The sequence below is a fragment of the Saccopteryx bilineata genome, chromosome 5 (genome assembly GCF_036850765.1).
Source record: "Saccopteryx bilineata isolate mSacBil1 chromosome 5, mSacBil1_pri_phased_curated, whole genome shotgun sequence".
In the NCBI taxonomy this organism is placed as follows: Eukaryota; Metazoa; Chordata; class Mammalia; order Chiroptera; family Emballonuridae; genus Saccopteryx; species Saccopteryx bilineata.
In genome coordinates, this window is record NC_089494.1 from 225,981,390 (window position 1) to 226,007,048 (window position 25,659).

Genomic DNA, 25,659 nt, shown 5'->3' on the forward strand with positions numbered 1-25,659 from the left:
TCCCAAACCAATTTGCCAAAACGACCCTTTCTCCCTTTTTAAATGTAACATCCATTTAACACACTTTGGGAAACACAACATTAGTTGATTTTAATTAATAAAGGAAGTCACATTAAGTTGTTAAAAATGGATCAAGCTTTACTGTTTTGCTTTTCCCACAGGCATGTATAATTTAAAAGCAGCAGCCTAGGAAAAATGAAGGCTTTTGACCCAGAGAAAGAACAGGATGCTTTAAAAGCCCGAAGGAAATGAGAAATTTCAGGCAGAAGGAGCAGATCAATAATGAACTATTTTTGGCTAGGAAGACATTTCTAGAATTACAGATTCTTGGAGTTAAAGTTCAGCTCCTTTAAATTCCCACTAGCGCCAAAATTCCCCTTCATCACCCCGAACTCTGCTGGCACACGCTCTGTCTTCCCATTTTTACACAGCTCTAGTAATGAGGAAATTCTCCCTCACATTGGGCTAAAATCTGCCTCCTGAAAATCTTTACTCAATATCATGTTAATGGATTTTGTGTGTCGGTGAGGGCTATCCATTTGGGAGATGGCAAATAGAATATGCAGAAATTTTGTGAATCATTACGTAGTGTAAAATAACAAATCCACTGTCGGAGCAGTAAACTGAAAGTAAGAATTGTTGGAAACAACATCTTCCATTTTCTCCATCCATAAACAGGACAAATAATCAGAAGTTCAGCTACACTATAAGCAATAAATGTAATGTTTACTTTGTTGGGTGGACTCATATGGTAAGTGTCAATTTCCTAGGAGAAAGGTGGAATACATTTTTAAAGACTTCTATAGTCCCATCTTTTTTCATTTTAAAAGTATTTAAGGCCCTGCCTGGTTGGCTCAGTGGTAGAGCATCCACCTGGAGTGTGGATGTCCCGGGTTTGATTCCAGGTCAGGGCATACAGGAGAAGCAACCATCTGCTTCTCCACCCCTCCCCCTTCTCTCTCTCTCTCTCTCTTTTCCTCTAGTAGCCATGGCTCAATTGGTTTGAGTGCATCGGCCCTGGGCACTTAGGATGGCTCCATAGAGCCTTCACCTCAGGTGCTAAAAATAGCTCAGTTACAAGCATGGCCCCAGATGGGCAGAGCATTGACCCCAGACAGGGGTTGCCAGGTGGATCCCAACCAAGGTATATGTGGGAGTCTGTCTCTCTGTCTCCCCTCCTCTCACTAAGAAAAAGAAGAAAAAAATATATATTAAAAGAGGCATTTTAAAAAACTTTTTCCAAAGATTATCCTTCTAGTTTCATCATAAAGATAAGTTTTAATGAAAATATAGCACGTTTCATAAATGTAGGTTTGTCACCAAGAGACAATAATAAGAACAGGTGACAGACATAATCTATATTTTATAGAAATGTAGCTGTTTGATCCCAAGGCTTTGTAAAACTTAAAACCTAAAGGAAGTGTCAAGGGGCAAAGGGACAGAACCTAAATGGAAAGAGGACAGCCAGGGTCCAGGTGTAGCTCAGCAAGCCATCAGGGCCTGGGCACACCCACGACAAGGAAGAGCCGTGTTTTCATAGGACAGACCTTCCAGAGAAGAACTTTCTAACAGCTTTGCCATAACTAGGAAACAGATGCTCATATGAATATACATGAACTTTGCTTTTTTAATGTCTACCCAAGAACCCCCAGCTTTTCCTGACAGAATGCCAAGATCTTTTATTGGAATTCTTTTTCCCCCCCAATTAATATTTGGAAAACTTCTCCCTCCTACCCGAGTTAGGCCAAAAAGGATGTTTACTCCCTGGAACTGAATGAGAGCGACATGATAAAGACAGAAAATGTTTGGCCTTCTCTTCTGAGAACCAGCCTCCAGATCGGTGTCTCCTTGGGCAAGTCCATTGTTGCGGTTCTTGTTCCATTGTTTCTAACACTGCCTTGGTTCCCATCTGTTCTCAAGCCCAGGTCTTCAGGCTCCTATACATTCTCTGAGCTCACTCTATCTGTCCAATAAATAAGTAAGTAAATAAATAAATAAATAAATAAAGTCCCCCCCCCAAAAAAAAAAAGAAGAAAAAAGAAGAACTTTATACACTCAGTACCATTTTGCATCAAACGACTTGGTGACATTTTCATATCTGTACCTCATTCTGATACTGTGATGCAAAAAGGTTCAACTGAAGAAACCGAAGTGAAATCAAAACTGACTCATGCTGGACGATGCTCAGTGATGACCAGTCCTGGCATCCGAGCCACTGGGGGAGCTCCGTGCTAGCTTGTGTTCGCCCTCCAGGAAAATACTTTCCTTCAGTTAACTTTGACAGTTTTCCTGCTAGAGACGCTGGAAAGCAAATACCGGTCTGTGCAGGAAAAGGGTCTGTATCGGGATTAACACTGCCAGTGAGCACTGGCAGAGCTTACACACTCTGCTTGCCTGAGGATTTTGTAACTTGTGCTCAACTGTGGTTCCTATTAGAATTTGCTTATTGACACACACCACGGAGGATGTTTTCATCCCTGTCCTTGAAATATAGTAAGAATATCATAGATTACATCATCTATTCCTTCAACATGTACTATAGGACATCACATGGTCGATAGATTCTTAGAAACTGCAAATTTAAGTGAAACAACACATACGGAGACCAACTGTATTACAGGCTGATATAAACAAGAGGTAACGTCCATATTTCTGGTCACAAAAACAGCACTAAGCTCCTAAATAAAGGTCCCAAACACTTCTAACATTAAACATTGAAATAAATGTGAGCTATACAGACATTTTTAAAAAATTAACAACAATGAGTAAAATCATCCTTTTCCAACCCATTTATTCCAGCTCAGGGTGGTGGGTAGATAGAGCCTATTCCTGCAGCTCAGGGTACAAAGCAGGACGCAGCCCTGGACAAGACGCTCTCCTATCAAAGGGCTACTCACAGCCACACTCACACCCACGCCCACTCAGACTGAAGACACGCCAGTTCCCCTGGGGTGTGCGTCTTTGGGAGTCCCTGGGGGAAACGCACACAGGCCTGGGGAGAGGTGTAAACTCCATACACACAGCGGCCTGATGAGGCACCTCTAGTTTTTCCTGGTCAATGTTACAATGAAACGATGTTGAAGGGAACGTTACCCAAGCTCTCGCTGTACCCTATCAGGGCAATTTACACGGTGCCAGGCACTCAGAGGAGACATTTCTGAGCGCCTAAGATGAGGCTGAATAAAACCTGGTCCCTCACTTCACAGAACTAGCAGTCGAGTGAGAGACAGACAAGCAAATCAATAATTCCATACAAGGTGACAAGTGCCAGCTAGTGCCAGGCATGTGGTGCTAGGAAAATGCAGGCAGGGGCGAGCAAATCAGATAGGGGGTGGGGGTGGGGAGCGGGGTGGGCAAGGGCTTTTCAGAGGAGCTGCCTCCTAGGCGGGCAGCAGCAGGACTGAGCCATCTCTGACTCCGACTCCGATTCCCAGCGCTCAGGTGAGAAACTACCTTCGGACCCTGTTTCTTTGAGTTCCTTACACTGTCCCGGTCAGATTTCGTGCCTGCGTTTGCTCTGAGAAAGGGAGGCAGAGGGAGAGAGGAGCACAGGATAGACAGAGCAGAGGTTGAGAGCTCCCTGCAGACAGGTTCTGGAAGCTGCTGGAGATGGCCGGGGGGGGGGGGGGATGACAGGTGACATGAGTGTAACATCTGATCAGTGCCCACCCTTTCTCTTTGCCAAACAAGGAGACACAGAAATGAGGTCTTCTTCGCTCCCGGGAAACTTGCTGAGCCAAGCCAATGCCACGCTGCCTCCTACCACCGGTGAGGGCAGCAAAATGAAGGCACAACCTCTGTGCCGTCCCGGAAAGCGAGGCCACCCTCCTTCACCAACTCCCCAAGGTGACTTCTCCACAGGACACACCCAGCACCCCAAGTCCTCCACCGCCCCAGAGAGGGAACACATCTATGACTCGGCTCCTGCCTCCTGCCTCCTGCCTCCTGCGGGATCCCACTCCCCACCCGGAACTCCACCAAAGTATTAAAAAAAAGAGAGAGAGAGGTGTGAGTTATTACCTTAGACTGTCTTCCAGGGTCTCCTCATCGGAAGAGAAGGTGCCATTGCTGATGCTCTGGGGAGAGTGACCATGCCTTCCTGCTGACACCTCCCGGGAGAACACAGCGTCTTTCTTTTTCCTTTTGCCAAACAACTTCTTAAAAGGCTGGAATTTGCCTCCCTTCTTCTTGTCTGTGGATTACAAGATAAATAGTCGCTGCAGTTTGACAGGGCTGCACCTCCGAGCCTGAGAGCAAATTACAACCGAGCTGCCTGCAGCCAGGGAGCCGGCCGGGGCAAAGGGCAGCCATGGGAGTGAATGCGCGACCAAGCCCCTTGCCAGGAACGCCCGGCCGCCCCTGTCTGCACACAGCAGGCGCAGACAAGCCAACGGCTCGGCCCGTCTTCTGCCGCCTGGGCTCCCAAGAAGCACCTGGGCGCCACATGAAGGGGCTGCAAGCTTCATGGGGGCTGGCACAGCACCCCCTTGTACTTGCCACACAAAGAGAGCGTCTGCTTTCTGTAACAAAGCAGATGGCCTGTGCCCTTCTCCACAGAAGAAGTTGAGAGCAACACGTAAGCCAGACAGTTGTTTAAGAAAATTTGTGTATGTGTATCATCTCTTCTGAGAGTCACTCTGGCTTAGCCTTTAGACAACAGAAGAAAACTGTTAACTTGGTATAAACTTTGGCCCCCAATTCCCTCCATCCCTGTATATTTCTAGTTTCCCTCTCTTGTCTCCTTTTCAAACTACTATAGAGAGCTCCAAAGGAACTGCTATGAACATCCTTCCATACATTACTTCATCCAGTCAGGACCCAGGCTCACGGCCAGCGTGTCCTACAGATATTTCCGGTCAAGCTTTCAGTTAGGGTTCTGCAGACACAAATTCCTTCCTATCACACCATTCCCATCTCGGAAAAGAAAGTATAAATCACCCCACACCAGAAGCATCTTCTCAGATCTTTTCTTTAAGAAGTTTTAAAGAGCCACTTACCCAGTGGTCAGCTTTCTTAAATTATTTAACCCTTACTATGCATCACTGCTCTGAGAATTTTACAACTATGGACTCAATCCTTGCTCCAATTCTCTACGGTAGATACTATTAACACCCTCATTTTACAGATGAGAAGACTGAGGCACAGAGAGATTAAATAACTTGTCTCTGTCATGGGAAACATCTTCGAAGCTGGAGTCAGGAGCTTTGAGGGAAAAGGAAAGTTGAAAATGTACACAATATGTATAGAAAAATACCTGTACAAAACACAAAGGTATGGGCCCCCAACTTACTATCAGAGCCCCCTAGAACTTTGCTGGCCAGAGTCTGCAGAGAGATCTGGGTATAAAAATGAGGTTAATGATGTTCAAGGTAGTCATCTCATTTCCTCTGGGGATCTTCAGTGCTGGCCTTTTGAAGAGAAAATCCGAAGTGAGGAAGAAGTGTTTCAAACCACTTTGCCTTCAGCAGTGGCATCAAACAGCGAGGATGCAGATAAAATAATCACCGATTACAAGAAGACATAGATTGGGGTCCTTAGCACAGGTGCAAACAGACCTTCAAACTTTGGCGGTCCCTGAAACAATGCTGGATTATGTCACTTGTGAAAGGAAAGCAGATTTCTAACATACGAGGCGCCTCCCATGCCCAAGGTTTTGTGCTAGGCACAAAAAAGTTAAACTTTCACTATGTATTACTTAAAAGACAAAGTGTGCAATACAACTGAAATTATATATATATTTTTTATGTGCCTTGATTGCGGGCCTTCAGCAGACCAAGTAACCCCTTGCTTGAGCCAGCGACGTTGGGCTCAAGCTGGTGAGCTTTTTGCTCAAACCAGATGAGCCCTCGCTCAAGCTGGCGACCTCGGGATCTCAAACCTGGGTCCTCTGCATCCCAGTCCGATGCTCTATCCACTGCGCCACTGCCTGGTCAGGCCAATTGAAATTATAATGGTAAAAAATGGTAAAAAAAAAAATCAGAAGGTTTGATTTCAGAGTGTGCGTATACTTTCAGTAGTTACTTATTTAGGAGTACAAGCCCAAGGTTTTCATGACACCTACTTTGGTTCTTAGGAGTAAAAAATCTCCAATGGATCATTTTGAAAAATTATCACTAGTGGATTTTGAAGACCACCAAAGAACATTAGGCAAGTGTTAAAAGAACTGACCTTATGTAAAAGGTCAGTTAATTTATGTAAAAATTAATTAAACATTTTAAATTTAAAAATTTCTGGAAGGAGTCACAGGTATCATTGCATTGTTATATAATTGTTCTTTGGCACTGACTGATAAAATAAGTGAATATTTTCTCTATGTCTGTCCAAGGCTTCAAATATGTAAATGACTCCATTATTGTAAACGGTCATTATAAATGGTCAAATAGCAATTTATGCTACATTTCACTTATTTCTGAGATAAATTCTTCCTTTCTGCCTTTGTATCAGTTGCCTTTTTCCCACTGCAGAAACATCTATCCCAAATTCTCTAATCACAAATATTCTAAAACACCATAGCAAAATTCTAAAAACACCAGTTATGACATCATTACTCCCAGTCTGGGCCCACTAATTCAGCTTTTAAGCTAACTGGAGAATTTTAGATTATGTCAAAATTTGACAGGGGGGTAAAAAACACAGCATAATTTGCTTTACAGTCCAGGCGGATTTGGTGGTGTTCAGTTAAGCTGGAACCAAGGGAGTTAATGACTCTTGAACAGGTTACTTGTGGATTCAACTAACGGTGACATAGTCAGTCAAGAAGGCTGACGACGCCCTTGGAATTGCCTTGGAGTCCAGAATAGTGGCAGCCACCGTATAAAGTATTTGTTAGATTGGTCATATACATCGTTGGGGGAGACGGTGAACAGGACCTGGAGAGAGCTGGATACAAACACAGGGATGGGACACAAACCGCCTTGGGAAGGATGCCGGGACACAGAAGAAGCCTTAGCTCGGAGGACTCGGTGGGCTGCACGCAAGCTCAGAATGGCCGCCTTCAGGGAGGTGAGAGCTCTCGCCTGTGGAGCTGGCCCCTGTGAGGACTGCTTGTGAACCACGCATTCCACCTTGTGCTGTACGTTTTATGGGCAGTGACTTGGCACAGACACATACATATCATCCTGGAAGACGTGCCGAAGTCCGGATGTCAGAGAGCATTCTCCCCAGAAGTGCTTGGGCAAGGCTGTTTCAGCAGCACCTTCGTGATTATCAGGAAGGTACAGGAGCAGTAAACCTACCTGCACTACCCATCCAGCAGCCACACCTCACACAACGAGAGAAAGGGCTTCTGAGTCCTAAGGACACCAGACTCTCCGGAGCAGGGGTCAGAACACAGAGGTTTACCAGTATGCTCCCAAGCCAGGGTCTGGTCACCTCAGTTGTCAAAAGTCATTTCCTGCTTCCTTGTTTTCAAAATCAATAATACACTTTCCTGTCAGAACTCTTTTTACATGTTAAATACAATTTAAAAGTTTATCTTTATGATATGTTTACTGTGGACTGTGACAATTTATTAATTTTCCAGGGTTAACTTTATGAAAAGTCCTAGGAACTACATTTAGGCTTACCCTAAATTCAGACGGCACACTGTGATTCAGCAGCACCAACAGGAAGTGAAACTTGATAAATCAGAGGAGTTAATCCTCTTCCTTACTGACCCCCCAATTTTAATCTCAAAGTTCAGTATATATAAAAAAAAACAAGTGGCCCTGGCCGGTTGGCTCAGTGGTAGAGTGTTGGCCCGGCGTGTGGAAGTCCCAGGTTTGATTCCCAGTCAGGGCACACAGGAGAAGCACCCATCTGCTTCTCCACCCCTCCCCCTCTCCTTCCTCTCTGTCTCTCTCTTCCCCTCCCGCAGCCAAGGCTCCACTGGAGCAAAGTTAGCCGGGACACTGAGGATGGCTCCATGGCCTCTGCCTCAGGTGCTAGAATGGCTCCGGCTGCAACAGAGCGACACCCCAGATGGGCAGACCATCGCCCCCTGGTGGGCATGCTGGGTGGATCCCCATCAGGCGCATGCAGGAGTCTGTCTGTCTGCCTCCCCACTTCTAACTTTGGAAAAAAAGAACATACAAAACGTCCCCCCCAAAAAAAACAAGTACCTAAATTTTAGGAAACATTTGCAATTCTATGCCATGACAACCATTATGAAAACCTGAGCAGTGTCTATAAATATGCATTAAATAAACTATTTTGTGATTAATTAATGATTTGGGGGCTGTATTGAGTCTGTCTCCACAGAATCAACTGGATTAGGTGCACAGTCCTCACCAGCAGCTATTTTCTTGACAAATAACACCCGCAAGTTTTGTGATTATTTTTGTACACATGGGGCCTAAAAGATCAAAGCAATTTTAACAATGCAGTTAAACAGAGCGCTTCTGCAATGCTAATGTAAAATACTCCCAAATACAACTGCCAGGTAGAGGGAGTATCATTTAGCAAAGTTTTCTCCAAAATTAAGAGTATTTGAGATGGCACTGTAGAATTTTACAACACAAATGTACTTTTCTTAGGTGGTTGGTGCAGTGGGGAGAAGCGGAAAGGGGGAAGGAAGAAATGTTCCCTCTATTAAATTGTCTTTATAATTGGCTACAGCTCTAATCAGTTAGGGGTTAAGTATATGGGACCCAGAGATAAGAATAGTTTTGGCCCAAATCCTGATCCCATCTCTTACTGGTTATGAAACATCTGCTTACCAGCCTCTCTGGAAATGTACCATCTTAAGATGTAAGACTGACTTTATTGGGGTGCCACGTGGTCTTAATATTTCATCATTTCTGTGTTGTAATTTCTCACACGAAAGAACCTATATGCGCATATATACTTCCTTCACAGATCATGGTAATGTTCATTCTCTAAGTACTGAAATGAATTAACTTATTTTCATCATCCAATAATTTCTTTAGGAGACTTTTTTCATTAAAAATAGTGCTCATTATCCATTACTTCATAGATATAATTATATACTGTTTTCTGGCTGCATCATCATAATTGCTAGTTTACAGAGAAGATTCTAAAAATTAAAGATCACTGGGCAAGTCAAGCAAATCTGATTTATTTTCCATTTGTCATAAGGATGCAACTCTTACATTCTCATTTCTAAACTTAAAATAATAAAGGCACACAAGTTGTCTTCACTGGATTATTTATATGGTACTACTCCAAAGGAGAAACAGGTTCCTAGCCTAGTTCATCTGGTGCATCATTCACGTTTTAGCCTGCGGTTTCTCAGACTGCTCTGTGTGTTGATAGCAGGTTCTTATGCAAAGACCAGTACATTTGAGAATCCAGGTAAAATAAAGTTAAATATGTCTCTTTACCATGGGACTTTTCAGAGTCTTTGGTATATTGATGTCATTATTGCTCTCTGAAAGAGCAGACAATATGTAGTGCTTCCTAAACTTGTTTGACCATGGGAACTTGACTTTCTAGACATCTATTATGACTAGTGTTCCACTGAACAGACGCTGGGAAAAGCTTTTCTTCCTTTCCTCCCTCCCTCCCTCCCTCCCTCCCTCCCTCCCTCCCTCCCTCCCTCCCTCCCTCTTTCCCTCCCTGCATCCTTCCATCTCTCCATCCCTCTCTCCCTTTCTTCTTCCTTTTAGTTGGGGCGGGGGAGAGATGAGAAGCATCAACTCCTAGTTGCATCACTTTAGTTGTTCACTCACTGCTTCTCATACAATGCCTGACTGGGAGGTTCAATCATGCCAGCAACCTTGGGCTCAGGCCAGTGACCACGGGATCATGTCAATGGTCCCATGCTCAAACTGGCGACCCTGCGCTCAAGCCAGTGATCCTGCACTCAAGGCAGCAACCCCGTGCTTAAGCTGGATGAGCCTCCACTCAAGCCGGCGACCTCAGGGTTTTGAGTCTGGGACTCAGCATCCCTCGTCAACTCTCTCTCCACGTTCTTCTCAATGTGATGAAATTCTATTCAAAGACCTAGGTCCTTGAAGTTTTTCCCAAGTCCCCAAGCTTAGTGATAATCACACCTCCCTCTGGCTTCCGTGCCCTTTGCTCATGCTTCTGTTGTGCCACACCATGTGTCAGCAGCTGAACTGTGTCCCCAAAAAGTCATATGTTGAAGTCCTGAGCCCTAAGCATCTCAGAATGTGGCTGTACAGGAGTCCTCAGGTAACGACAGTCTCAACATACAACGTTTTGAGTTTACCATGCTCACTCCCATAAAAACTTTAAAAATTGAGACGCGAGTGTTTTGGCTTACACCATTAGCATCATACTTATAAACTATGTGGACAAATTAGTTTGGCTATGGCAGCAGAAGATTACACAGTAACATGGCCTTTGAGTGAGGGAGTTGGTGTCCCCCAGTACGCCTACCTGTGCCATTTTGGATTGTTAAAAACGCAAGTGTCCTGTTTGTGTTTTTATGCTCTAGATTATGACTTTACAACTGTGTTAGGATAGACAAGTGACTTAGGCTAGGGTGTGTTTTGACTTACTCCAAAATTTGGGTTACATCACTGTCGTAGGAACGGAACTGGGTCATAACCCACGGACCCCCTGTATTTAGAGAATGGATCTTTAAAGAGATAATTAAGGTAAACTAAGTGGGCCCTAAACTATATGACTAGTGTCCTTATAAGAAGACATGAGGACAAAGACACGTACAGAGGCAGGACACTGAGGGACACGGGGAGAAGATGGCCATCTACAAGCCAAGAAAAGAGGCCTCAGAAGACACTGATGACACTGATTTTAGACTTCTGTGGCCCTTTGTTATGCAGCCCCAGCAAACCACTACACCACATCAGAGCTGTCTGACACTGAAGAGATCACTTCGGACTGCTGTTTCATGCCTTTGTGCCTTCACACCTTTAAACATGTTCTTCTCTACCTGCAATGGCTTTCTCCGTTTGCCTAGAGAACATCTAACACCTTCCAGGTGTACCTTCTCTTGAAAGACATCCTTGAACACTCAGGCCAGAAGGGCGACACCCTCTTCGGTTCTCTGTCTGTGCGCGTACAGACATCTACTGCAACAGCACAGAACATGCTCCAGCTCTGAGCCCACGAGTTCCCTGGGTCCGGGGACTCAGCTTTGTTGATGCTGCCTCTACAGCACCCATCATAATGCCCGACACAGTGCAGACGAACATTAATATCAATCTGATGTTCCCTACCCCTTAGATAGGTTTTAGAAATCAGAATTTTTCAGGGTGTACAAAAGTATATTTAGACTCCAGTGGGGGCCATGAGAACACTGTATAACCAAATGCAGTATTTCTGGAAAACATCACTATTCACATTGAGTTTTGTTACCAAATGAACTTGTGCCAAACTTACAAAGGACTCAGGGGATGGTGATCTCTTTACACAGTACAGACATTCCTGTAATCACACTTGCTTTGAAAATGCAAATTTGTTCCAATGTGATGGATCTATGCTATCTCATCCATGAGAAACACCAGGTGAATGAGGAATATTGCACCCAGCTGAACTGAGGTGTGTAGAAACACACAAAATTCACACACTCATATACACCTCAAATATGTACCAGTTACCCCAGATGGCCGCCTGTTATGAGATACAGCCACACATGTGGTGTTACAGCTTATGACCCAGTTCGGATAACCCTCTTCCCACCGGCTCACAATAACTCACAAGCTGTCACCCTCCAATGGTTTCCTCATTTCACAAGCAGACTTCAAGTCTTTTTCAAGGCAAGGTGCTGTATTTGTTGTAGTATTTATGAATTTCATTACTATTTAACATGTAAAACGGCTATATTTTTAAAGTTAGGTTACTATCCCTTTAAAATGTCACTGATAAAGTTATCTTATATTGTGCTCTTATCCCAGTTCTTCCATTAGCCCTTGGTTTCATTTTGTGGTTTGCGTAACATGTTGATTTTTAGCAACGCATATGTCACATTATAGCAGAACTGTCTATATCTAAATAGAACCCACTGAAATATGTTTGGTCTATATGCAGTATGCTAGGTCCATACAAGGACCTATCAATTAAAATGACCTGGCTGTTTATTGGGCCCTCTATTTCTTGAAGCCACAGCAATTTTTAATTTTTCTAGTTTTTTCCACTGGTCTATCTCAGAATCCCCTTTTATATGTTTCACATAAAAAAGACATAGTATTTAGAAATAGTAATAGAGGCAGATAGGACTTTTATTATTTTTTTGGCTCAACGACCTTGTTTTCCCACTCTTTCATGCCACCAACAGAAGGGGGCTGACCATAGAACAGTAAGGTTTCCACATGTCACATTTTTAGCCTCCATCAGGTCTCACCTGTGGCTTGGGGAACTCACAGAAAGACAAGGTTGTACAACCCCAGAACTTTTCTTTTGGCAGCCAACAATTGGTCACATTGCACGTTTCAAGGTTACAGAGCCCCCCACCCCCAAACATGGGGCAGGAGCAGACAATTCTTGCTCAGAGCTTTACAGTAAAGCCAGAGCAAGTGTTCCAGAAGCTGACATCAGGAAGGCAACCTCTGGAAGCACGTACCCAAGGGACTCCAGAAAACCCTTCACTCTTGGGCCTTTAGGGCTCTTCACTTTAGGTCCTCCTTCTTGGGCATCGGAAAGCCTTTTCTGGACCGCAGAGGGAGGGATGTGCAGCTCAGACAGCTAAGGTGGGCGGGTGGGGAAGCGGAGGAGGAAAGCGGTCCCTTCGGACCCCAGCAGAGGTAGACCATGGAAGGCGAAGGGTTCAAGTCAGGAAAGGCCATTTTCTGGAGTCTGCCCTCTTTCTCCGGTTAAAAACGAAAGCCCGTGATGATAAAGATTATGAGGAGAAGGAAGATTAAAGCCGTGCCTCGGGTCTCGTCCCAGCGGAAGCCCTTCTTAGCCCGATCCTCCTGCTGCTTGCGAAGGGCCTCACGCCGGGCCCTCCGGCGGCGTTCGCGCTCCAGCTGTTCTCCGCAGTGCGCCTGGCAGAAGGCGTCAAAGCTGAACGTGCGGCTGGTGCCTGTCGCGGCCTGACCACGGTCGTGGGGCCGAGCGGCGGGCGGCGGGGTGTGAGGTGCGGAGTCTGCTGAGGGAGTCTGGTAGGGCTGGACGCCAGGTCCGCGCAGGTCCACATGCTGAGTAGGCCGTGGTCATACTTGCGGCACAGGGTGGCACTGCCCAGCGCCTCGTGTGCCTGGGAGATACGGTCACACTTGCGGCGCAGGGTGGCACTGCCCAGCGCCTCGTGTGCCTGGGAGATACGGTCACACTTGCGGCGCAGGGTGGCACTGCCCAGCGCCACGCGTGCCTGGGAGATACGGTCACACTTGCGGCGCAGGGTGGCACTGCCCAGCGCCACGCGTGCCTGGGAGATACGGTCACACTTGCGGCGCAGGGTGGCACTGCCCAGCGCCACGCGTGCCTGGGAGATACGGTCACACTTGCGGCGCAGGGTGGCACTGCCCAGCGCCACGCGTGCCTGGAAGATACGGTCACACTTGCGGCGCAGGGTGGCACTGCCCAGAGCCACATGTGCCTGGGAGATACGGTCACACTTGCGGCCAGGGTGGCACTGCCCAGCACCACGTGTGCCTGGGAGACACGTGTAAAGCGCGGCAGCCCCGGTGCTCCCAGAGTTGCGGTCCCGGTGGTAGAGGAAGCTCTGCCGGTAGTAGGCGGCCTGGATTTGCGCCTGCGTGTCGGTGGAGGGGACGCCCAGCAGCTCATACAGCGGTTGCGCGAGTACGGGCCGTCGCCCCGAGAATAAGTCCTCGCTTCTAGGCCCAGGGATGATATTCGGCTTTGTGGAGTCCCCCGAGTCTGCCATAACCTCCACAATAACAGCCACGGCAACCTCAGATTGTGCTTGGCAGCCATCCTGAATCGCAGATAGGACTTTTAATGAAAAGTCTCAGCGTTCGGCCACATTTCTTCCACACACTAGATGATGTGTGGGTGCTGACTTTTTTCACTGCCCATTTCTGCCACTTGAATTTCGGAGGGTGCTGTGAATCACTGGCCAACTCTGAGTAAAACATCATGGTGGGCGAGCTGCCTGCTACCTGGACTGGCACACTAACTTAGTGCAGAAGCAAACCACCGCGACAAAGGAGAGCCCGAGGAGGGCTGAACACATTCAGTTCATTTCAGTTCAGCACACTGAACACCCAGCACCTGTAGGATTGGTGCGGGCCTGGCTGACAGCACTGATGGATAAAACAGTCTTTAGGGACACCTGAGGCTGTATTGACCAGGGTTTAATTATAGAAGCAGAACCAATAGGAGAGGGAGGGAGGCTGTGTGTGTGTGTGTGTGTGTGTGTGTGTGTGTGTGTGTATTTCATATATATTAGGAAATTGACTGCAGGAATTGGTTAAGGAATTGGCTGAGCAAGCCTGAAACGCACAGAGCAGGTCAGTGGGAAGGGCAGGCTGGAGATCGCAGGCACAAGTTGAAACGGCTGTTCCAGGCGGACTTGCTCCTGTTAGGGCCGCCTCAGCCATATTTTTAATTTACTGAATCAGGCCCACTCAGATTATCTTGAAAAATCTCCCTTACTTAAATCAACAAATTATGGGCTTTAATTACTTCTGCAAAATACCTTCAGAGCAACAGCTCAATTAAGTAATATTTGTGTTTGATTTTTAAATATGGGGACTATAGCCTAGCCAAGTAGATGACACATCAGAATGATCATTACATTCTATCCTTTGTCAACTTGGCGTCCATACACATATCCTTAAACCATACTCATCCTCAAATAAAGTCAATAACAAAATAATATAATCTCTACTAACATGATACAAATATCCCATGTATATCTGAAAACACACTAACACGTTTCCCAGATGAGGCTGCAAAACCCCTGATGATGTTCACACTCCTCCTGTAACATACATACTGAGATACAGAGTTCTTATTTTTTTTTAAATTTTATTTATTTATTTATTCATTTTAGAGAGGAGAGGGAGGGAGAGACAAAGAGAGAGAGAGAGAGAGAGGAGAGACAGAGAGAGAGAAGTGGGGGAGGAACTGGAAGCATCAACTCCCATATGTGCCTTGACCAGGCAAGCCCAGGGTTTCGAACGGGCAACCTCAGCATTTCCAGGTCGACGCTTTATCCACTGCGCCACCACAGGTCAGGCCAGAGTTCTTATTTAATACATCTTATGTCAGATTATAAGAATATGAGAGGAAAAAACAAAATATTTGTTTAATATGGCTACAAACATATTCATAACAAAATAAAGAAGAAACACCCATAACTACCAGAGTTCTTTTTCTGCAGCTGGTCCTGTGGCCGTAGCTGGCCTTTATAACTATCTGCTCCCATTACCTATGCCACATTCCTTTTACCCTCAGCAAGGACAGAGTGGTTCTTTGCCTGGTGAGGTGAGTTAAATGTGGGTTCCTGGAGAACCTGGCCGTTAGCTGTCCTGAATTGGGTTGTTTTGATTACTCCACAGAACACGGGAGTGCTAGAGATGCCCTAAGCCGGGAATCTCTGTATGCCAGGCACGCTCTTCCTTACTTCCACTGTGTAAGAGCAGCCTGACTTTCTCTCGGTAGTCAGGATCAATCACGCTGGTGAGTACAGTCACCCCCCTCTTTGCCTGCCGATTGAGAGGTACGGGGAGCTCAACGGGGCTTGTTGGCAGTCTCAACCACCAGGTCAATGGAATCAGCGCTGTGTCTCCTGCTGAAAGCACGCCTCCCATTGGAACTCAGAACTCTAGACAAGCAGAACCTAAAGTCAGGGGGATGGGAGGCAAGAGTTTTCCTAGAGGTTCACTAAGGTAATAGTGAATGGAGCCACTATCATGTCTACCATTTGATTCCTGGTCCCACGACGCCCGGTTATGAGAGAAATGTCAACATAGATTGGATACTGACTTATACCTCACCCTAGCGGACAGTCCAGCCTTACAAAGTATTGCCGTCTAGCCAGCACTATAACCGAGTCTTCTAAAGGCCACTCCACCATTTGGTCAAGCCAGCAGCTTCAGGATGATGGTGAATTCCATGAGCACAGCCTATCAAGTTCCTTGATCAGAAGTGATGTCTGTGTGAAATACCAATATAGTGATATTACTTAGTCCCATAAGTCCACGGATGATAGTTTTGACAGAAGCACTGCACACAGAAAAGGCAAACCCATAGCCAGGTAAGTATCTACTTTAGTAAGAGCAAAGCACCATTCCTTTCATGATGGAAGTGGTCCAGTGTAATGAATCTGTATGAGGTAGGTAGCTGACCACCCCAGGGAATGATGCTAAACTGAGGACTCAATGTTGGTTTCTGTTGGCCTTGGTGAGTGGGTTAATGTGGCTGAGCTCATGAATAACTTCTATCCCTGCCACCATGGCCATTTTCCATAGGCCCATTGACAAGTGGCTAGGTAAAGAGGCTGACAAACACAGAATAGATCCTCCAATGGACCTAATTATTAAAATCCTACCAAAGTCATCCTTAGGGGAGCATTCACATAAGACACAACTATCCTTAAATCCTTTGCCCATTCCGAAAGGTCTATCTACATCAGGGGTCCCCAAACTACGGCCCGCGGGCCACATATGGCCCCCTGAGGCCATTTATCCGGCCCCCGCTGCACTTCCAGAAGGGGCACCTCTTTCATTGGTGGTCAATGAAAGGAGCACATTGACCATCTCATTAGCCAAAAGCAGGCCCATAGTTCCCATTGAAATACTGGTCAGTTTCTTGATTTAAATTTACTTGTTTTTTATTTTAAATATTGTATTTGTTCCCGTTTTGTTTTTTTACTTTAAAATAAGATATGTGCAGCCTGACCAGGTGGTGGCGCAGTGGATAGAGTGTCGGACTGGGATGCAGAGGATCCAGGTTCGAGACCCCAAGGTCGCCAGCTTAAGCGCGAGATCATCAGGTTAGAGCAAAAGCTCACCAGCTTGGACCCAAGGTCGCTGGCTCAAGCAAGGGGTTACTCGGTTTGCTGAAGGTCCGTGGTCAAGGCACATATGAGAAAGCAATCAATGAACAACTAAGGTGTCACAACGAAAAACTGATGATTGATGCTTCTCATCCCTCTCTGTTCCTGTCTGTCTGTCCCTATCTATCCCTCTTTCTGACTCTCTGTCTCTGTAAAAAATAAAAAATAAAATAAGATATGTGCAGTGTGCATAGGGATTTGTTCATAGTTTTTTTTATAGTCCGGCCCTCCAACGGTCTGAGGGACAGTGAACTGGCCCCCTGTGTAAAAAGTTTGGGGACCCCTGATCTACATTCCTCTTCCCTAGACCTCTTTGCCACCAGATTTTCTGTTCATATTCCTTCTAAGTCCATGACCATCTAGTCAAACCACCTACGAATTGTTATAGACTTGTACCTCCGGCCATTTCTTTTTATAAGCAAAATGAACAATCAGAGCCACCGACTGAAGTTCTGGCCCCTGGGGAGAAATTCCTATCATCACTGCTTTTCAAGGCTGTCCCAGAATGGGGCTAAGGCTCACAGTTTTCAACTGGTGCCTGAATACCACGCAAAACCATCCATAAACCAGGCTGAGAGTTCTCTTTCTCAGTCAACTAGTCATAGAACTGCCCATGAGGTCACAGGTGCAGGCTGGGAGGAGGCAGTGTAGCAGGAGTGGGGATCACGGGTACTTCCACTTCTCTGTGTAACTTATGTGCCTTCAGGGCCTCCTTGAATCTCATCTCATATATACCACTTCCTTAAAAAAAAGTCACAAATTTCATTTTAAAAAACTTCAGTGTACAACACAGAACGAGAATGAGGTAACTGGGTCTTAGTTTAAATAACCAAGACTTGGGATTGGAGCTGACCCCAGGGCATTAGTTTCCTAGGGCTGCTGTTAAAAACAACCACAAACTGGGCAGCTTAAAAACACAGAAATGTATTCTCTCACAGATCTGGTGTCTAGAAGTCCAACGTCAAGGTGTCGGCAGGGCCACAGTCATTCTGAAGGCTCTGGGGAGAATCTTCCTCACCTCTCCTACGTTCTGGTGTTGCTGCACACCACCTCCTCTTGATAAGGGAGCACTGCTGTGCACGCCCAGATTTACGGTGTGGTGGTCAGACAACAACCGGGTCGTGATGGGCTGCTCAGGTCACGTGGCAACTTGGTGGCCCAGGTTTAAGCCTTCAGTATCTACTAATACCCATTAACAGGACAAAGCTGTTTCTCAAAAGGTGAGTAGTTATCTGCAGGGTATGGTGGGGTCTTGCTCCAAAACCATAAGGGCCTGTGCTGTGATTAACCCACAGGAACTGCCCGAAGGCTCCAAATGGCACCAGTGGATCTGCTGGGTCCTATCGCCCAAACAGCAGAGCAGTTTGCACAGCAGCCTGGAGCTGCTGCAGAACCTTCTCCTAGTCCAGACACTATTTTTTAACAAGGAGAAATGTTCTTCATTTCAAGTGGTTGTGTGAAGGTGGGGAAATGTGCCCCGGAATCTTAAAGATCTGTTGTTTATTTAATCATCTCTGCCACTTTCCAGTTTCTTGGAACTTCAGTTTCCACTCCTGTACAATGGGGCAACTAAACTGTATACTATCAAAAGTCTCTCTCTGGGCCCTGGCCGGATGGCTCAGTGGTAGAGCGTCGGCCTGGCGTGCAGAAGTCCCGGGTTTGATTCCTGGCCAGGGCACACAGGAGAAGCGCCCATCTGCTTCTCCACCCCTCCCCCTCTCCTTCCTCTCTCTCTCTTCCCCTCCCGCAGCGAGGCTCCATTGGAGCAAAGATGGCCTGGGTGCTGGGGATGACTCCTTGGCCTCTGCCCCAGGCGCTAGAGTGGCTCTGGTTGCAACAGAGTGACGCCCTGGAGGGGCAGAGCATCGCCCCCTGGTGGGCGTGCCAGGTGGATCCCGGTCGGGCGCATGCGGGAGTCTGTCTATCCTGGTTTCCAGCTTCAGAAAAATACAAAAAAAAAAAAAAAGGCCCTCTCTGTTCTAAAATTCTACAAACTGTTTCTTTAAAAAAACTAGACAAGTTTAGAATATAGTCTGGCTCATAAAACGTATTACTTTTTTCATAAATTATCTATTAATCATATTCACATGCTTTCTCCATTCCTGTCTGGTCTGTGACCATCATACTTATTTAGCAAAAGCAAGGACCTTCAGGGCTTGGCAGAGGCGATTACATAGTCTGCAAGTTGGTGAAAGACAGCCAAGTCATTCCATCTCTTCACGTCAGGATCCAGGTCCCTATTTGTAGGAATGACGATGCTGATGGAGAAGGAAGTGTCACAGTCCTAGAATCTGAATCCCCAGCCTCCACCGCCCCACTGCCATCCTGGGGTCGGACTCAGTGAGATTTTTCTGAGAAAGGTAACTAACGTGTGAGCCTCAGAGCTGGGCAAAACATGTAGACCTGCCTTCAGATACACTTCTAGGACATCAGAGCTGATGTTAGTCACTCAGAGTTCTGAGGGACAAAGTCAGAAGGGCCCGAGACAGCCTCAGACATGATACAAAAAAAGACCATTTTAGTTGCTGACAAATTCTGCCCCAAGAGATTCAGATTTTGCTAGCCCTGATTTGTCTGTCTGCTTACCTTGGGGTCTTGTATATTCAGGAATGTATGCCCTACCTGGACTCTTACTCCACCTTACAATCCTGCAATTTTACATCCTGTCTACTAAACTCAGCTCATCTATGGTAAAGCAATGTCATGCTGTCTAACACGGGTCAGCACTGCCTCTACCAGGGCCCTGTTGCCATGGTAGCCAGTGCAGGTCAGGGACTATGGCTGATCAACAAATATGTACTGCGGTCTTACTGTGTGCAGAGCACTGAGTTAGCACTGGCACATCACACGAGTCATTGAGTTCCTGATGATAGCTAAGAGGAGGAATTAGTCAATTTAATAAAAAGAAATTAATAAGTTGATTTTCAAATTCACAGAGTTTTCAGGATTCTGGCCTCCTATGAGGAAAAGTGGAGTCTTGCTAGAAGAAAAAATCCTGCTAGCAGCTGATGGGGCTCTGCCTGCCTGAGGGTCCGCAGGGCTTGGCAGTAGTGTTGGTCATGATGGTGGTCTGTGTGGGCACGGGGGCCGAGCCACAAAGAGAGTGTCAAGTCTTTCCTCGGGGGCATGTGAAGTGCAGGCAGGTTTGGACAAAAGGAAATCCTAAAGCCAGTGTGTTTCAAAATAGTGGGTGACAGTCCATTTAATGGACCCTGCAATCAATTTAGTGGGCCACAAATAAGAATCCTTGAAAACTAAGTAGGAAAGAAGAGAATGGAGTGGAATACAGAATTGAGTGAGTACTATTTCATGACATTTTGTTTCTAGTTTATGTGTGTGAATACACAACTTGATACACACATCTGTTCTGAGAGAACACATCTTTCTTGCTCTAGATCCAAGTCAAAAGTATCTGAGAAATGCTACTCAAGAAAAATGACACTTCCCGTTAAGTCAGGCATTTCGATGCAAGAGTCAATAACTGTTTATCAACACAAGCCACTGCCTATGTGGCAGTCACTTTGGCTACATGAAGATGAGAAAGCATTGCATGCAAACACAAGCCAAGAGCTGCCAAAGCCATTAACTAAGCTTCCAGACATTGCCAAAGCCGGAGCCCCTGCCTGTGCTGCTGAAATCTCTGCTTTGGCTTTGATCATTTCGATTCTCAAGTACTGAAACTCCATCTCAGAGACCAACAGAACCTCCCATTTCCTAACTGAAGAAGGAAGAAGGCGTTATTAAACGAAAGACGTTGTGGCTGCCGAGCTTGGTTTTGGAGCATAACTTAAAAACTCAGAATTTGGGGCCTAACTTTTAAAAAAGGGTTATGTTTTACCTTTTGTATATGCTCTCCCTTCAATATAAAATTTCATGCAGGAAATCAAATCTGCACGCACCAGATATGTTTCTGCTGAATCTCATCACTTGATATTTTTCAAGTCCCTTTCATAGGACATTTTCAAAGAGTTGGGAGTGCCAGAGAAGTCACTACTTGCTCACCACATCAGATTAGAGAAGCTGAGCTGGCTGAGCAAGGTCAGGTGCCGAGCGAAGAAACCAGGTCCCTGAACTCTGAGCCTGATCTCCAACTGTCCAGCGAGGCAGGTGCTCAGGTCAGAAGACAGACGGCTGAGGAAAACTATTCCTCTCCATCAGTTTCTCAGGGACCACTTCCCTAGACCAATATCCAAAGTACCGATGAAGTCCTAGGGGCGTCAGGCAGAAGACTGAAGAAAAGATCATTGTGGCATTATGGAAGTGCTGTATAAAGCTCCTTCACACATTGTGTGAAAAACTTTAGGACTTGTTATTAACCTCCAGAACTGCACTGAATAAAGACAGGAGTGGATTCAAGAAATCTTTAGATACATTCATTAATGATAAATTCCCAATAGTTATGGAGGACACAAAGATATTTCATAATATGTCTGTAATTAAGTGAAGTTGATACCAGAAGGGGCAAAGGTTCTTTTCCCCATAAATAATAATACTAGTAAACATTATCAAACTCTGGGTAAGTGCTAGGCTTCAAGTTTTACATGTACTATTTCACAATCGCTCTATAAGTTCTTTCCCACTTTTTTTTCCCTTTTCTTATTTTTATCTTATTTTTTTTTGAGAGAGAGGCAGGGAGGGAGAGACAGGAACATCGAGCTGCTCCTGTATGAGCCCTGACTGGGTATCAAACCCGCAACCTAGTTATTTCAGGACGACACTCTTAACTGACTGAGTTAACCGGCTGGGCTCTTTCCCACATTTTATAGATAATGGAGGCTCAGGGAGGTGAAATGATTTGCCCAGTGTTACACTGCAATAAAGCAGCAGTGCTGAGATTCAAACCGAGTCTGTTTAATTCTAAAGACCACACCCTTGCCATCTTGCTGCTTTCTGGAAGTACCATGCTATTTGACTGAGGGCTCACTCTATGTGAGCTCTGCAGTCAGACACTGGGTTTGAGTCTCAATTCACTTACTTATTAGCTGTGAGACTTTGGGCAAGTTCCAGAATCTCTTAAGTCTCTTGCCTGTTAACTAGAGATAATAACAATATACAGCTTACTAACCTGTAAGGATTAAGTTAAATACTGCATAGAAAACATTGAGCAGAATGTCATGTATATAGCAAGTATGAAAAAAAAACTATTATAATGCTTGCTAGTATTAAGAAATCCATTGATTTGTAAAGTATATGATTGTCTAATTACACTATATACCTGAAACTACAAAATAGCACTGAATGTAAACTATAATTGAAAATTTTTAAAAATAAAGAAATTGATTGAATTAATGAATGGATATGTGTTGACCACTAAGGTATTCCTTAGTTATTGTGAAAAAGAGAAAAGAGATGAAGAAAGAAGAGTGGGAAATATGGAAGTGAAATGAGGAAGAGAAGAGAATGAAGAGGAAAAATTAAGAGTTACAGAGCTTTCGATATTTTTCAGAATAACTCAAATTTACTCCGAGATGAAAAAAAGTGTTTTTTATCTTATTTCACGCCCCATCTGAGAATATGCAATCTCGCTGGCATGTGACAGTATTCTGGATAGTGAAAGAATAACAACTCTTTCAGTTGTCTATAATTCTAGACAAACACATAAACAAGTAATGTTTGTAACAGATCAGATACTGAAGTCATAGGAGATACTTATATAATTTAAAATGAAAGTTCAAAGAATCACAATTTAGGGTATTCCTTTTTCTAGGAGGGCTAGAAACCAATCCATGTCCTAAATGCTCTCACTCCACAGGTACGAGGCAGGACTCTGGGGGGAAGGGTGAACAGATGGGTTCTGAGAGGCATCCTTCTCCCTCTAAAATGATCCGAGGGGTCTTCGTAGAGATGGAGACTTCAGCTGAGTCTGAAAGACAACTGCCAAGGTAGGCACCTGGTATTTTAGTGAAATGTAGTGTCTCTAAATAATTAATTGAGCCTTGATTGCATTTTAATATTTAAAAATCCATGCTTATCTCTTCAAGCTGAGTGTAATGTCCATGAGGGCAGTGTTCCTCGGACCCTTTACGTCAGCGGTCCTCAACCTTTTTTGGGCCACGGACCGGTTTAATGTCAGAAAATATTTTCATGGACCAGCCTTTAGGTTGGAACGGATAAATGTATCACGTGACCGAGACAAGCGTCAAGAGTGAGTCTTAGATGGATGTAACAGAGGGAATCTGGTCATTTTTTAAAAATAAAACATTGTTCAGACTTAAATGTATTCAATAAATAAAATGGAAATAATGTAAGTTATTTATTCTTTCTCTGCGGATCGGTACCAAATGGCCCGTGGCCCGGGGGGTTGGGGACCCCTGCTTTACATGACTGACCTACCTGTGGTGTTAGCAAACAGACACTTAATAACCACTTCCTGGCTAAATGGTAGCTCTAGCTCATTGAAAGTGAGCAGCTCCCCAAGGTTTAAAACTCAACCTTTGGTGTCTGAGCGACACTAGTTCCCTCAAATGTGCATTTTTCTCAGGAAGACGCCAGTTCTGACTCAGGACAAGTTATTTCAAGAAATATTTTCTAATGACTCAAATGAAGGAAGCTGTCTGCAAACAAATGGCACTGCGCTGTTCTCTGTGACTCTCCTGACTTTCCAGTGGGAAACAAATTACGCTCCTGGTTTGTGTGCAAGAGGAGCCTGCAGCAGGATGATAAGCTGAGAGTCCTCTAATGGGATCCCACAGCCCTGCCACTTGAAAGATTAATTCCACATTCTGGCGCTGCTGTGATGTTTTATTCATTTACTTATTTATTTTGGGGGGTGTACCACATAGAGTCCTCAGCCTCGCAGACGCCACTCTCCCGTATTATTCATCTTGATAAAATACTGTGGCATGCTGTCAGTACGAAGTTCCCCCCGCGAAACCCAACAGAACTCTCTAGGCGAGTTTCCCTCTCCCTGTTATTAATTGAAAGGCTTCCACCTATGGGGGCTGGGGGAGAGGAAAGGAGTGGAGAGCCCACATGTAACTCAGAAAGCCAAAATGGGCTTTTGCTTTAGATTCCAGTTACTGTCAGCTGCCGCTCCACACTGCTAGGTCATACAACTGCAAAAGTAGCTGATACATATTATCAGTCGCTCACAACCCAGGAAATAAAGCCAGGTGAGAAAAGGCTATCATTGGGCAGGTTGGATCTAGCAAGAGAGACTCAAGAACTTCAAAAGATCCTGATGACATCTGGGCTCCGACTCTTAGCTTATGAGGCCAAAGAGAGCAAACAGTCGGCAGAAGGGGCTCCCGCCACAGGGGTGTTTAGCCTTTCCTTCCCCACCAGCCCCAGGACAGATGGTCGCCGCAGAGCGCACAGCGAGGATCACACGCCACGCCCTTGCCCTAGTGACGGTGCATCTCTGACTCTCACATTCAGTGAAGCTCAGAAAAGGCAGGTAAATTGGAAGGACTTACAAAGGGGCTAACTCTGAATGCATTGCTTTTTTGAGAATTTAGGTACTTGACTGATAATAACAGTGCCTGCGGGATGCACCTTTGTAGAAAATTGCCGTGAAAGAGGCAAGAAGCTAGAGGTCATTCTCTGATATCATTAGGGGAGGAACAAGGAGGGCCTATTTTCTCATTTCCCAATCTCAGAGGATGAGTCCAGGGCCTTTTCTTCACATTCAACACATTTACCTTCTGCGCTGACTGACATCTGAAGTTTCCAAACAAGAGACTCTCCCATCTGTAAATTATCCTAGTCAAAGGCACTGCAATATGGGAAGATGCATGCAAAGCCCCCTTGTTGAGCTCAGTAGGGCATTTGGTATGTTGTAATTAAAATGTCTGCAGTAGGACTCAGGGTAGGTCCAGGCACTGTTGAGTTGGCTTTTGACATAGTTCTAATTCCAGTAAGGAGAAAACGGCCAATGGAGTCTTCAACTCAGGATTCTACCTCTGACAGTTGCTCTGAGAAACACTGTGAACAACAGCATAACTGCCCTCCACACTCCTGAGCCCACTTTCCTTCCCGCCCCTCCCCCCCCCAATTATCTCTACCTCAACTACCTTCATTTCCACTCCCCTCCCACATACGGCCCCAGGTGAAGATACATTACCTTTTCATTAAAAGAGATCAGTGAAGAAGGAAGGAAAGTGAGAGAGATGAGATTAGATGCTTGAGTTCCATTCAGCATTTTCTAGCTTCAGAGGATAGGAAAAAGAGCATCTCAGGGAAATTCTATTTCCCTTCTGTAAGACATAAGAAAGCTTCGCTGAGATCTGCATTGCCGGGCAGGAGACCTGGGGGTGCTCAGGCCAGCAGGGTGGGGCTGGCGATCAAAGCCTTAGGACCCTGCAGGTCTGGCTAATGCCTCCTGCCCAGCCCTCTCCACCAGAACCTACCTAGGGCAAATGCCAGACACTGCTTCCAGGCAAAACGGACCGACCAGAACCTACCTAGGCCAAATGCCAGACACTGCTTCCAGGCAAAACGGACCGACCAGAACCTACCTAGGCCAAATGCCAGACACTGCTTCCAGGCAAAACGGACCGACCAGAACCTACCTACGGCAAATGCCAGACACTGCTTCCAGGCAAAACGGACTGAGTCAGAGTCGTCACGTGAGGAACATATCATAGCCAATATTTTGCCTGAATCTTATTTAAAAGAAGAAAGAAAAAGCAATTAGCTGAATGCTAGGAAGGAAAAATCTGTCTAGACACCAACGACCTTAAGTACAAATTATTTGCAACCTCAACCACTGAAAATTCGATTTTTTACTTCTCTTGTATGAAGGGCATCAGAAGAGTGTTAGAGAT

At 45.5% G+C, this 25,659-nt stretch overlaps 1 protein-coding gene and 1 pseudogene across 5 annotated transcripts in view; both read right to left on the reverse strand.

The window, feature by feature from the left end:
* Positions 1 to 25,659, reverse strand: part of CRACD (capping protein inhibiting regulator of actin dynamics) — a 277,681-nt gene that overhangs the window by 51,771 nt on the left and 200,251 nt on the right. For all 5 annotated transcript variants that reach the window (XM_066279323.1, XM_066279320.1, XM_066279321.1 and 2 more), the window contains one exon: positions 4,021 to 4,192. The gene's annotated coding sequence lies outside the window, so the exon portion shown is untranslated. The remainder of the gene's footprint in view (positions 1 to 4,020; positions 4,193 to 25,659) is intronic.
* Positions 12,738 to 13,806, reverse strand: LOC136306794 (dnaJ homolog subfamily C member 30, mitochondrial-like; annotated as a pseudogene).